General features: G+C 44.7%; 1 long non-coding RNA gene across 1 annotated transcript; it reads right to left on the bottom strand.

Moving 5' to 3' along the window:
- Window positions 1–3371: 3371 nt before the first annotated feature.
- LOC114688981 lies at window positions 3372–5712 on the bottom strand. The gene is made up of 3 exons (XR_003733832.2): window positions 5433–5712; window positions 4949–5050; window positions 3372–3598 (listed from the first exon to the last, which is right to left on the bottom strand). It is a non-coding gene; the product is annotated as an uncharacterized LOC114688981 (long non-coding RNA).
- Window positions 5713–11671: the final 5959 nt, after the last annotated feature.

An 11671-nucleotide genomic window follows, 5' to 3' on the forward strand; every position in this document is an offset into this window, starting at 1 on the left:
CATCAGACTGCTTCCTTCTCCATAGTTCCTGAATGTTCTTGTTTGTACCCATGTTGGCTTACCTCACAGCCACCACCAAACAGAGGGAAGGAACTTATGATTGACTAGCATGTGTAGATGTAACCGTCTTATTCAATAAGAAACACAGAGCCAATACAGAGATGAAAGCCGAGAGGTCAGAGCAATAGCTAAGAACTAAAAACCTTACCCTTCACTGTCGCGGTGGTCCTACCTCTCCGAAAGAGACCTACTTCCCGTGTGTCTGTCTTTTTATAGAGTTTCTGTTCTGCCTTCTCATTGGTTGTAAACCCAACCACATGACCTCCTAGTCACTGCCTGTCTGTACAGACCTCCAGGTCTTCTATGGTTGGTATTGAGATTAAAGGCATGTGTCTCTAATGCTGGCTGTATCCTTGAACACACAGAGATCTAACTAGCTCTGCCTACCAAGTGCTGGGATTAAAGGCAAGCACCACCACTGCCCAGCTTTTGCTATGGCTTGCTAATAGCTCTGACCCCCGGGCAACTTTATTTATTAACTACAAATCACATTTCAGTACAAATAAAATATCACTATAAGCATGACATGTCATGTAGAAGGAGTTATTTTTTTAAAAGATGTATTTACTATGTACACAGTGATCTGCCTGCATGTATGCCTGCACACCAACAGAGGGCATCATATCTCATTACACATGGTTGTAAGCCATCCTGAGTGTGCTGGAATTGAACTCAAGACCTCTGGAAGAGCAGCAGTGATCCTCCGGAAAGCAGATCCTCAGTGGTCCGGCCACTGATTGTACGTCATTACATTCTCATTACTGTTCTTTCTCTGTACCTCATGGTAGTAAACACAATTGTTTGACTCTGTAGCTGGGCTCTGCCCCTGCCCCCTGCAAGTTTGGTTTCCCATCATTAGAGTGAGGAAATACAACGTGGCAGCATTTCCCACGGTGGTGTCCGGGTGTCAGGGGAAACTCACTGAAATGCCCTGTCCCGGTATTTGAGCACAGTGTCTGAACTTCCTCTTCCAGGGTCTGACTAGGAGATTAGGAGGGAGTGGAGCTCACTGCTAACAGAAGACTTTCCTGAGTCAAGTCAAGAAGTCACCACTGCCAACAGTTTCTGAACCGGGAACCCAGAATGCAGCCTGAAGCCACACAGCTGGGTGACTCAACCTCCCTCCCAGTTATCAGGAGCAAGCGGACCAGGGCAACCCGATGCTATCCAGAAGCCTGGCTGCAAGGGGATCTGAGAAACGGCACTCCTAGTTGGGTAGTCATGTGTTTCGCCAAAACTTTTCCTCCAGCAGAAGAGAAGAGCAGAGGTGAGGGCTAGTTTCTGTATGCCAACCCAGGAGCTCTTTGCTCTGCTGATTCTTCCCTAGCAACATTTCAGCAGGATCATGAGTTGCTGTATTCTTCCATCTAGGGAGAAGAAAGAAAACTCTACTCATCCCCTTCCCTTTAACTGTGTCCCTCCTCTTATCCTGTGTGCTATAAAAGCATTGTCTTTAGACACTTCTCTTCTTGGCTGTGAGCCTAGCCTTTAATGGCTGAGCCATCTCTCCAGCCCCAGACACTTCCCAGTGAATGCACAGGGCACAGAGCCTGGATGATGATGCATCACATATACAGCTGAGTGCTGACAGAGGGGTAGAGATTGAAGACTGTTTCCAAGTCACATCATTTTGAATGTCACTAGGTGTGTTGGACTGAACATTGAATCTCCAAAGATTTCTGCACATGTGACTATGTTATCTTTCAGGACAAAGAGGGTATTGCAGTTTAATTAGGAACCTCAAGATATGAAGCTGGACATTCTGTCTCCTCAAGAACATCCGGCCGTCTCAGCCTCACATACCACATTTTACTTTACTGTCTGCCTTGGCCAAAAGGGACAATGTTTAAAAAGAGGCAGGGCCTCCCATGGCTCTTTTGCTATCATTCTGGTAAACACATACCGTTTAACAACATAACAATTTAATTCAGGCCAGATAGATGGCTCAGTGCGTGAAACACCTTCCACACATGCTGTGGGATATGTAGCAGGAATCTTAACAGATCTTATTAATAAAATCAATCCTGAGGCCAGTTATTGGAGTGAATGCTGGAAGATCAGAGAAGCAGAACAAGCCACAGCTACCTCACCTTGCCAGTTCCTCAGCTGATCCTGTTTCCTCAGACTGGAAGCCTCTGAGTCCTCATCCAGAATGAATCTCAGCTGAACTGCTGCTCCAAAGCCTAAAACCTTAACCAGCTAAAAGCTTAACCAGCCAAATGCTTCTAGTTTCTGGTCTCCACACCTTATATATCTTTCTGTTTTTGCCATCACTCCCTGGGATTAAAGGCATGAGTCACCATGCTTGGCTGTTTCCAATGTGGCCTTGAACTCACAGAGATCCTGAGGGATTTCTACCTCTGGAATTTAAGATTAAAGGTGTGGGTGCCACCATTTTCAAGCTGGCTGTTCTGTCTCTGACCCCAGATAAGCTTATTGGGGTGCACAATATTTTGGGGAACACAATAGCACCACAGGGATGTCCTGTATGCTGTAAATATATGTTGCTCTGATTGATTGATAAATAAAACACTGATTGGCCAGTAGCCAGGCAGGAAGGATAGTGTAGGCGGGACAAGGAGAAGAATTCTGGGAGGTGGAAGGCTGAGGCAGGGAGATGCTGCCAGCCACCACAAGGAGAAGCATGATGTAAGATACCGGTAAGCCACGAGCCACATGGCAACTTATAGATTAATAGAAATGGGTTAATTTAATATATAAGAACAGGGGGTTGGGGATTTAGCTCAGTGGTAGAGCGCTTGCCTAGCAAGCACAAGGCCCTGGGTTTGTTCCTCAGCTCTGGAAAAAAAAAAGATGTAAGAAAAAAAAAAGATATGAAACTGGGACATGGTTCCCAGGATAAAGGCACTTGCCACCAAGCTTCAGTCTGATCCTGGGACCACATAGCAGAAGGAGAGACCCAATCCCCCCAAGTTGTCCTCTGGCTTCCACCAATGCACTGTGGTATGTGGACATAATACACACACAACACACACACAACACACACACAACACACACACACCCAAATAAGTAAAATCCTAGATGTGGTGGCACACACTTTTAATCCCAGCACCAGGAGGCAGAGGCAGGTAGATCTCCATGAGTTCAAGGGCAGCCTGGTCTATGTGGTGAGTTTCAGTATATCCAGGACCCACATAATGAGACCCTGTCTCAAAAATAAAAACAAAACAGTGTTAAGATGGAAGGAGAATAAGTATCTCCTGTTGCTGGCTTCAAAGCTGGATGAGAAAGATCAATAGCAAGTGTTATGCCTGCGTCATGAGCCCCCCAGAGACCACCAGGAGCCTGAGTTCATAAACAAAAGCAAAGAGCCTTTATTGCGAGCTCGAGCTTGGGCTCTCTGTCTGTTCCAACACAGCGGTTGGATCAAGGAGAGCCCTGAACTCAGTTATGGCAGGGATTTTAAAGAGTAAAGGATCGAGGTAGGGGAATTCTGGATTCAGATGGGGGTTGAACTCCCGATTGGGCAGGAGTGGGGCTCAGAAGTCTTGTCAATCAGGGATTGGTACTGGCATTGCTGCAAGGAAATTAGCAACAATGTTAATAATAAAGGAAATGATATACAAGTGGTGTGAGCTCTCCTTAATGTTCTGGAGCATCTAGTACTTGTTTGTCTCAATCCTGATTGGTCCCCGTAGGGCACAGTTTGTGGCTTTTCCTGGTTATTGTAATGGTGAGGCCGAGTCCCAGTATTGTTTGCTAGTCTGCAGCCTGTCATGGCTGCACTAATGTTAAGTTAGGCCTCTTCACAAGGAGTATGTGTAGGGAAAAGGGCTGGCTAAAGAAACCCACCCTGACCCTGGAGCCCAGAACCAGGGAAAGATGGCTCAGATCAGGGCAGAAAGAAACAGTTTGGCTCAGTCAGATCAGAGCCATCTCTGCCCCTGGACAACTGACTTGTGTAACCAACCAATCACAGAGCAGGACAGTAGAACCCTGGGCCCCAGGTTAACCCCTGGTTGACTCCACCCCTAAGATTTCCTATGTAAACTGACATGCCTGGTCAGTTAGAAAAAAGGCTGCTCTCTCCACTCTGGTAGAGGCAGCTAGTTCTCCTGGACTCCTCCTTGCCAAATAAATCTTTTTTTTTTAGACTTATTTATTTATTATATGTGTACAGTATCCTGCCTGCATACCAGAAGAGGGCAGCAGATCTCATCACAGATGGTTGTGAGCCACCATGTGGTTGCTGGGAATTGAACTCAGGACTTCTGGAAGAGCACCCAGTGCTCTTAACCTCTGAGCCATCTCTCCAGCTCCCAAATAAATCTCTTTCTCGAAAGAGCTTTGCCTGTGAAGATCTTCATTCACTGGCATAGAGAAGATCCTTGCTGAGACGTCCCTCAGTGGACAAAACAAAGGAAGAGTAGAAAGAGCAGAGCAAGGAGGAGCTGAAGAGAAGATCTTTGCTGAGTCCCTCAGTGGACAGATCAAGAGAGAGCTGAAAAGTAACACTTTTCTCCTGAGCAGGAGGAGATTGCTACATTTCTGCAGGGGGTTTCCCTTTGTGCAGAGTGAAGCAAAGGAAGCAGCTCTCCCAGAGAGGGGCAGGATTGCTATATACTGCGTGGAGACCATCCCCCAGTCACACCAGGTATACCTTGACTTCCCAGAACAGTGAAGATACCCTTCCCTGCTGAAGCAGTTCCAGGCCTGACTCTCCCGAGAAGTCAGAAAAATTTCCCTTCCTGGGTTAGGCTGCTTCTTTGCAGTTCTGCCATCAGAGCTGTTCTAAGCAGCTCCAGGTGTTGCCTGCCTCCCCAGGTAGTCAGGACACCTTTCCCCAGAGTTGTTGCAACCAATTTATTTACATTGTTGGTACCAAAACCCAGGACTAAACCCACCGAATTGCAACCAGTTTACTTACAGTGTGTGCATTCTCTGAAAGCTTTGAACTGTCTGCAGCTACTGTCCAGAAAGGAACAGGGTTCTAACAATGACTCCAGTGAACAAGAAGAGGAATTCTCCCCTAGAGCATCAAGAAAATAACACTGCTGCCAGCCTTTTGTATTCAGCCCTCTGAGACCCATTGCCCCAGATTTCTGACTTCTGCAACAAGGAAATGAAATGAACAAACACTTAAGCCACTAAGTCTATGGTTTTTATTATGACAGCAAAACATAAAATTAAAAAAAAGTAAGATACTGTGTCCCTCAAGCTCTACCTGATTCTTATCCTGACCTAGAGATGGTTCCAGGAAACGACCAAGTTGGAAATAAAACACAAGCCAGTGTTCCTCTCTTTTCCTCTTTTTCCAGGAGAGGAACATGGAAAGTACACAGCAGAATGTATACTGTACAAGATATTGTTTCTTCATGACTGCAACAAAATCCTGATGCAGAAAGACTTACCATGAAGAAAGCTTTTGGCTCACAGTTTCTGAGGGTTCCATGGCTGCTGGACTCCATGAACTTGGGAAGAACATCAAGAAGCAGAGGGAGGAGACACAGACCGGAAGAAGTGTAACCTTCAAGGCATGCCCCCAAGCACCCTACTTCTGCCAGCCAGGTTCCACTTCCGAAAGTTCCACAGCTTCCCACAGCAGCACTGCCAGTCGGGGAGTGCCTATTCACTCACATTTCCTACAGAAACAAGACAAGTAGACTCAGAGAGAAAGCCTGTCTCAAAAACAGAGGAGAGGAGGGAGGGAGGGGAGGGGGAGGGGGAGGGAGGGGGAGGGGAGGAGGAGTCAAATTCAACCCTTATCTACAGAGGGAAGATGTTACATAAACAGGTACTGCTTGCACTAGCTGAGCCTGGTGGACTCCATTCACAGCATGGAACGTACAGAGCACTCACTTCCACACATGTGCACACAGTCATGTCACGTAAATGAGACCATTCAGGATGTATGCTTATGTGTTTACTTACACAAGGACACTCAACAGCCCAACATATGTGAGAAAAGTAAAGGCAAAACCTCCACCTCCAAGAGCATTCTCCTCATAGTTGAAGACAAAACTCATTCTTCACATTAGCACAAAAACCTCCCTCTAATCCTTTGTGAGAGCCAAAGTTACGTTTTAAGTTTTAGTTACTGTGCCTAAGAGAGCCATGAAACAAAAATGCCTCCGTGCAGATCAACTCATCTAGGTAAAGAAGGTAGGATAGTGTTTGATTTCAGAAAATGACGATATAGGCTATATATATTCACGTGTCTAATTGAGACACGTTTGCTTGCTCCCTTGATTTAGAAAGATCTTATGATCCCATTTGCCATTTGTTTGCTCTGCAAACCTATACAGCTAAAAGCTTTGAGTGCACAGAATGTGGTGTCAGAATGCCAACCTTTTGAATTCTAAATAAGTAGGACTTTTACATTTGTGGTATTCATTGATTACATTCGCAGTATTCATTCAGTAGCTACATTTATGATATGATTTATTATTCATGATATTATGTCCTGATACTAGTGTTTATTTGTGGGACTTTTCCATCACACAAAATAGAAACTCTGTACTTAAGAAATCATTGCTCTATATTCCTTTCTTCTTCATCTTGAGATAATATCTAATCTTTCTATCTCTATGAATTTGTATATTCTACATATTTCATGTAATACCATTCTATAGTATTTGTCCTTTTTTGAAATGTAAAAACATTTTATGTATAACTGCAGGAGAAATAATATACAGATAGCTTAAACATAAAAACAGGTTATATTCCAGAAGTCCAGGGTTATTTTAAACAGTAAAATATTTTCTCTGTAGAAAATAGTAAAAATGATAACATTTCCCAATAAGCCCTTTTAAGCCAATGACAGCTGAATTATGCATATAAATATTGATTAGATTCTGGGATACAGAAGAAACCTAACTTCATCTGTTCAGAGAGCTATGGTTTTTTGTTTGTTTGTTTGTTTGTTTTTGTTTTTTTCAAGACAGGGTTTCTCTGTGTAGCTTTGTGCCTTTCCTGGATCTTCCTCTGTAGACCAGGCTGGCCTTGAACTCACAAAGATCCACCTGGCTCTGCCTCCCAAGTGCTGGGATTAAAGGCTTGAGCCACCACCGCCTGGCTCAGAGAACTATGTTTTACTAAAGCTGTGTAAGTGAGATTCCTATTCATCTTCCCCTTCACTGTTTTGATTTACGGCAGACATTTTTCTATAGGCTAATCCATAATCTAAAAAGATTTTATCCTCCCCTCCTGAAAGTACAGATTAGTAAGACTTTTTTTTTTTTTTTTTTTTTTTTTTTTTTTTTTTTGGTTTTTTGAGACAGGGTTTCTCTGTGTAGCTTTGCGCCTTTTCCTGAAACTCACTTGTAGTCCAGGCTGGCCTCAAACTCACGGAGATCCGCCTGGCTCTGCCTCCCGAGTGCTCGGATTAAAGGCGTGCGCCACCACCGCCCAGCTTAGTAAGACTTTTTAACACAATTCCAAATGTTCATGTTGTGCCCAGATCATGACCCCCAGAGAGACCACCAAAGACGAGCATGCCAGAATGCAAAAGCAAGGTTTAATTTTGGATATCCAAAAGCAATACAAGCCTAGGCAGGGACTTCGTCCAATACATCCAACGCAGTGGAGGCTGGAGGAAGTACCCACCTGTCTGCAAGCTCAGCTTTTAAAGGGAAAAGTCACAAGGTTACATCATTTAGGGGTGCTAGTACAGGTACAATTCTGATTGGTTCGCTTCTAGGGACTTCTAGAAATTACTTCTAAGGGAGTGGTTGCCCGCCAACATTTCTCATTGGCTGCCCTCAGGTGGGGGCATTTCTGTGATCAGTTATCCTGGAAACCAGGGAGAGGACATTCCATAGTCTGGCAGGCATTACCTCGTGACTATCTTGTGACTCTGTACTTTTTTACACTTCCTGGTTTCTGGAATCTGAACTGACTGGTTTCAGTAACTAATGGCCTATTCCCAAAAGGAGAAATCTTAGGCCTTAGTTTTTGGGTGAAAGCATTTCTAAGATGGCTCATTTTGGTCTCACATTTCCCCCTTCTCATGTGCCTAATGGAACCCAATCATGGGTTTTGGACAGTTAGCTCCTAAGTATCCCTCTCTAATAATGGCCATGTATAGTTAGCCATCTTGTCTCTATGCCAGGGAGTTTCATTTTGACCCAGCATTTCAGCCTTTTCTGAACAGGGAACATGGGTGATGTATTCTCTTCTGGAACTGCTTCGAGCTGGCATTGGGGCGCCGTTGTCAAGGGGCCCCAAAAGGCTGAAAAGCTAGTCAAAGACTGGGCAAGGGGGCATTTGTCAGAAGCATGTAGCTGCCTGACCCCATAGGGACAAGGAAGAACCATATTAGCTGGGCTGGTCCATGTCTGCTTTTAGCAAGTCCGGAGCTCACAGTCGTCTGGAGCAGTGGAGTCAGCAACTGAAACCTGGAGGTGACTGCCAGCCAAATGGAAATCTGTTGAGACAAATTTAAACTAGGAACAGAAGTTAAAATTTATGAACTTATTTGGAACCCTTAGGTCCATACCCTTAGTAATTGGAAAAGCAGTAGTCCCAAGACCAGGAGAGAGGAAAAATACCATCTTTAGGAATACTTATCTGGGGTCCTTTCAACCTCTGTGAAATGGGTCTAGGTTTTTGTGGCTCTTTTGATCCTTTGAGGCCTACTTACAAATGACATAAAAGTTTTAGATACATTAGTATTACCAATCTGCACTGAAATCCATATTGTAGACAAAGCAGGTAATGGGTATCAGCAGAAGTGGACTCATACCTTTGAGTCCCAACAAGTTACATTTAAATATGACATCTAAAACAAATCCAAAATATTGAGCTTGTGACTGAACAGTAAGTAGTCATTGCTCTACCAGCTCATCAGGACTCCTAAATGTTAAGCTCTGAACCATAGAACAGGAGAGTAATCTGAAACTTATCTCATTTTGGACTCATATCTGAACCTTTATGACTTACTTAAACTTTTATATCTTAGAACATTTTCCTAAAAGTGAGCTAACAAGAAAGCTATAGCCTTGCAGAAAGATCTGGTTGTCTGATGCTGCCATGCTGACAAAGTTAGAGCTAGCTGGCCATCAGTACTGTCAGAGATCTGAGAAGGATAAACTATATCTGAGTGCAGACCAAGAAGCTTCCAATCCTATAAATTACAGGGACCAATCCCTACCCAGGTCTCCATAGCATTGGAGGCACCAGTCAGAACAGTATCCATCTTCTTCCGCCATCAGGTCCATAAGGCAGAGTATTTTTCCTGTGGAATAGGGACATGGAAGACTGACCTTGATCAGGCAAAAGGATGCAATCAATTCCAGTGTCCTACTGCTTGTCCACAGTCTGGGCTGTGTCTTGGTGGCAGGCGTTGCATTGGGGCATCTTGCCCTGTGGTCAGTGTTGTCATATTTCAGGCAGAGACGTTGTGGTGCCTCGTACGTAATCTTCTTTGGAGACCTTGGGTCACTGCTAGGATCTGGAAGCCTGTCTGATATAGTAAGCTTTTAGATCAACATTTAAATGCCATATTCTGCAGATCTCTGAAGTATGAGGGCTGTCCAGGTATATCTGAATGGACAAACTTTGTTTCTAATTACTTGTTTCAAGCTCAACCCTGAAAATATAACAAACTTAGCAAATACAAGGAGGTTAGACAACATTCTTAAGCCTGAATGTACCTTGGGTAAGGAGAAACATTTTTTTAAGCCATTGGTTTTTAACTATAAAAAACTGTTCTTAAAAGATTGAGATCTCTCGAATGTCTTCCACCACTGCAACTAGACTCTTTTTGGAACTCTAGTCCTGCCATACATTTGCAAACCTCAGCTGTTTCCTATGATTCCTTTATGTTGCAAAGTTTGGCTGCCAGAGCAAGGTATATTCCTGTGAATAAAAGCATTGATGTGCAGCTTTAATATTAATCAAATAAACATATGTTGCCATCTATTTAAATTCTCTAGAAACTTGCTGTTGAACACTTGGTAAAGACATAAGTATTAGGTGTTAACCCGAGTAGATCTTTATAACCTTAGTAAAAGATGGCTACCAGCCACATGGCTGCCCATGAGGTCACCAGCCAAGACGGAGGGAGCCATGTGGTTGCTGTTTAAAGCTTGTTTTTCTAAACAATAATTACTTGCACACATACACACAGTTGGATCCAAGTTACACACATACATACGTACAGTTAAAGCTTGCTTACATTTTCAAGTCACATACCTGTATACATACACACATAAGCAGTTTGCAGAAGCATTAGCCATTCTTAAGATGAAAACCAACAAGAATTAACTTTTAAATTCAGTATTTGCAGGTATAAGAAACCATAACAAACAGTTTACATCACATCCCCTCTGACCTTCTACAACCTTCCATGTACCCTCAGTCCGTTCCTTTGATCCCTCAGACATTTACTCTAGACAAATTTCACTTTTTTCTTTTCCTTTAAAACAGAAACTCTTACCAAAGTCTTTCTTGTGCCTCAGTACTCTAGAATATATTGTAAAGTTACAATATTTTAAACAAGAACAGAAATACATGCACATACCATAACAAGAATAACTCAATTTGCATCAGCACTGTACCACAGACAAACTGTTGGTGACATTCCATTCTTGGAGCCAGACCTTATTAGGTTTTAGCCCCAGGGCAGGTCTTGGGAGCCCCACCCAACAGCATGGAAGAGAACAGCATGGAAGGGAAGGCATGCACCATGGAGACAAAAGATGACTCCACGCCCTGGCTGGGCCCACAGACCTGTAGGCCACTCCTCAGCTGTGACCCTGGAGGGGCAGTTAGTTCTCCACCAGCCCCCACACTGAGCTCCTTGAGGCTCCTGCTGGCTCCTGCCAACTCTGCCCCATGTCCACACAGGAGCCCAGCCAGAACCTGCTGGCTGTATCTGGGCCCCACAGTGCTCAGAGCCCGCTCTAGCACAAAGCCATGCCTAGTTCCCATGCAGCCAAGCTTTTTGAGCGAGTCAGCAGGGGCAGACTCTGGATCAGCTCTGGTCTCCCCCTCGGGGCTGGCACAGGGCACCCGGCAAAGGAGGGCACACCCTCATGATGAGGCCCCACCGGCAATCACACTGCCCTTGCACCCCATTGGGGGAACCATTGAGGATGGGGCTGGGGGAGACATGCCTGCCCTCCAATATTGGCCGTTTTCTTCCTCAGATTTATATAACTGGAAAAATAATAACCCACCCTTTTCTGAAGATCCCACCCAACTAACCGGGCTCCTCGAGTCCATCATGTATTCCCACCAGCCTACATGGGACGATTGCCAGCAACTTCTGGGGGTCCTTTTCACCACAGAAGAAAGGGAACGCATCCTCCTAGAAGCTAGGAAGTTAGTCCCTGGACCAGACGGACGGCCAATCTCATTGATGAGCGTTTCCCCTTGAGACGTCCAGCCTGGGACCGAACACTCCAGAAGGTAGGGAGCATCTGTCTCTCTATCGCCAGACTCTAATGGCGGGTCTCCGTGCAGCGGCCAGAAGGCCCACTAATTTGGCTAAGGTAGGTGAGGTTCTTCAAGGGCCTGAAGAAACCCCCTCTGCCTTCCTTGAGAGACTCATGGAGGCATATAGAAGGTATACCCCCTTTGACCCACAGTCAGAGGAATTGAGGGGAGCAGTAAGCATGGCCTTTATAGGACAGTCCGCCACAGATAT

This window comes from Peromyscus leucopus, unplaced genomic scaffold (genome assembly GCF_004664715.2).
Source record: "Peromyscus leucopus breed LL Stock unplaced genomic scaffold, UCI_PerLeu_2.1 scaffold_1465, whole genome shotgun sequence".
NCBI lineage: Eukaryota > Metazoa > Chordata > Mammalia > Rodentia > Cricetidae > Peromyscus > Peromyscus leucopus.